Here is a 3,504-nt window from a genome sequence, read left to right as displayed (position 1 = left end):
GCCTCACGTATTCCAATATTTCCTAACTGATCTTCCCTGAGGTCGGCTTCTACCAGTTTTTCCATTCGTCTGTAAAGAATTCGCGTTAGTATTTTGCTGCCATGACTTACTAAACTGATAGTTCGGTAATTTTCACATTTGCCAACACGTGCTTTCTTTGGGATTGGAATTATTATATTCTTCTTGAAGTCTGAGGGTAATTTTTCTGTCCCATGCATTTTGGTCACCAGATGGTAGTTTTGTTAGGCTTGGCTCTCCCAAGGCTGTCAGTAGTTCTAATTGAATGTTGTCTACTCCTGGGGCCTTATTTCGACTTAGGTCTTCCAGTGCTTTGTCAAACTCTTGATGCAGTATCATATCTCCTATTTCAACTTCATCTACATTTTCCTCCTGTTGTATGATATTGTCCTCAAGAACACCGCCCTTGTATAGACCCTCTATATACTCCTTCCACATTTCTGGTTTCCCTTCTTTGCTTAGAACTGCGTTTCCATCTCAAATCTTGAAATCCATGCAAGTGGTTCTCTTTTCTCCAAAGGTCTCCTTAATTTTCCTGTAGGCAGTGTCTATCTTTCCCCTAGTGACTATCACGACAGCTGTCCCGCAGAAATATGTGGACGGCAATCAGCGCAAAGCGTGTGGCACGTGGTGTCCACTCACAAGCAAATATTATGTTAGGCCGAATTATGACAATGGTATGATGCACACAGGAGTAAAAAACAAACCAGTTTGAGATGGGCTATAGTACCGTGTATACACGTATTCTGGGTCTGGTGCACAAGCCATGGACTACTTGGGTTGAGTTTAACGTGAGCTACTGATGTGTTTGGCTTTATTTAGGGCTGTCCACATGTTTCGCTTTCGTTCCTAAGTACAGTGTGCCTGGTGGTTCATAAAGAAAGTTTGCTTCACTCCAGACTTACGTCCATTGTTATTCCGTGGTCACGTGATCGGACGACATGCTCATATCACTGAGGCCTGTATGCCCTCAACGTGCACTCCTGTGAGAACATCATTTACCGCATTCACCATCTAGTAGACATTATAAATAGATTTCATTTGCCGGTTACTTGTTTACTCTTTTGTGCAAAGTCAATGTATTTATGGCAAACAAACCTCATCAAGTTCCATCGCCATGCCATCACTTTATCCTTGTCCCTCAACACAGTACAGGTGTACAGCAATAAAGCTAGTTCACTGCGCAACTGGCATGTGAGCAACAATATTAGCCTGTTCCGTCTTCACTGGTGATCCAGATGTGATCTGTGCATAACATTTGGTGAAGAACTTTCGCTGATGTCTGTGACATGGAACCATTAGGTGACAAACCATTGAGTTTTTTGTAATAAGCCTCTGCATCCTTACATTTGTCCTATAGCCATCCCTGCTTAGCCATTTTGCACTTCCTGTCGATCTCATTTTTGAGACGGTTATATTCCTTTTTGCCCGCTTCATTTACTGCATTTTTATATTTTCTCCTTTCATCAATTAAATTCAATATATCTTCTGTTACCCAAGGACTTTTACTAGCCCTCGCCTTTTTACTTACTTGATCCACTGCTGCCTTCACTACTTCGTCCCTCAAACCTACTCATTCTTCTTCTACTGTATTTCTTTGCCCTATTCCTCTCAATTGTTCCCTTATGCTCTCCTTGAAACTCCTTACAACCTCTGGTTCTTTCAGTTCATCCAGATCCCATCTCCTTAAATTCCCACCTTTTTGCAGTTTATTGAGTTTTAATCTACAGTTTATAATCAATAGATTGTGGTCACAGTCCACATCTGCCCCTGGAAATATCATACAATTTAAAACCTGGTTCCTAAATCTCACGCATCGAGTGGCAGCTCGAATTCTGCGTACGACATCCCGTGTCCTATCAATTGATGAGTCATCGATAGGTGGGACGCATAATATCCGCTCCGCCCTGTGCCGCTGATTGCCCTCGCTAAGGTGCGTCGCGTATCGGGAGCTCTGGCTGTGATGTTCGTCAAGCATTTGATTGCGTCAGTCATACGTACTAAACTGCTGTTCTTCAGAATAAGCATTACCCCGACGCTTCCTCCGAGGTGTTACTCGTCTCCTACGTGGCGCAACAGGGAAAGCGCTTGTCAACGTTAGACTGTCGAACACCTTGTAAATTCGCCGCTGTGTTACACAGGTACGCCTATTATGGACAATACTGTACGCCTTGCAGTAGAACCTTTGTTGTGCGGGCTGCGACACCGCCTCACGGGTTTGTCTCTTGGTGGCTTCTTTTTTAGGTGCACTGCGTATGCTGATGATCTGATGTTACCTCTTCGTGACGAACGTGATGTGCGCAAATCATTGGATTGGTTAGCCACTTCGAAGCTTCGAGATGCCGTGTAAATGTACATAAATCAATGGTTTTGAACACTGGCGTGGGATGACACCTGCGAGGGTGGCACTGCGCGATAAAATCCGTTGTCTCGGTATCGACTTCACGGACTACATCTCACGCACGACCACCATCAATTATCGGAGTCTCTTGCAAGTGCTGGGCTTGTGGATCTTCGTCTTCGTGTGTAGGACCTACATCAACGGACCGAATATGTTAACGTCTATCGGGCATCACGAATTCCGCACGTAGCGCAAACACTACCGATGCCTAAACACATAGCTCGGAGCATCGTCGCCGCATTCGGTTCCTTTGTCAGCGCTGGAATGATATTAAAGGTTCGATATTACTCCGTCACTCTTCCGAAAGAACGAGGCGGACTTGGCCTTGTCAGTGTTCACTATCGAGCAGTATTTCTCTTCGTTAGTTTGCACCGCAGGCTTTGGCGACGATGACCGACCAGCCTCACCGGCCTACTGACGGATGGCCTGGCACCGTGTTCCCTTGACCCTCAGGTCAGACACGGGTGCCCTTTTCCTGCTTTGGCAGGCTTTACCTGGAGTACGGCAACCTCCCCGTCTCTCGCTTACCAACAGCCAGTCACCTGCCGCACACTACTTCGCCGCCGGTCGCTTAATGTCGTCGAATTGACGTGTCCTACCGTGCACTGGAACGTAGTATGGTGCACTGTCAACGCGGTGACTCTCGATCCTGGTGTACGTTCGACCTGGTATTCGAGGGACTCTCCGTATTACCCATCTTGCAGATTCGCCTTATGTGTGAACTGCAACGTCTAGAATACAGACCAACACCGGCTCCGTTGTGGGCCAGTGGAAGAGATCTGGTGTTTTGAGCGTCAAAGTCTGGCTCTCTTTTTACGTATGTCACCCTCTTATGCCGATTCCCGCACTCTACTCTACCCGGACGATGTTTATTATCCGAGGAGGAAACACAACGCTGTCACGTAGATACAGTGCATGTACTACAGGTATTAAAACATCGATATCTAAGCCTCTTGTGGCGGTAATACAACACTAATGCTGTAGGTAGATAATAAATTTAAACAAATTTAAAGAAATTAATACAAATTTACAGAGATTATATTCGAAGTGAATTGGAAACACGCTACTAACTCCCATCGGCTGCT

Source organism: Schistocerca gregaria, unplaced genomic scaffold (assembly GCF_023897955.1).
Source record: "Schistocerca gregaria isolate iqSchGreg1 unplaced genomic scaffold, iqSchGreg1.2 ptg000362l, whole genome shotgun sequence".
Lineage (NCBI taxonomy): Eukaryota > Metazoa > Arthropoda > Insecta > Orthoptera > Acrididae > Schistocerca > Schistocerca gregaria.
This window is presented reverse-complemented; position numbering follows the sequence as displayed.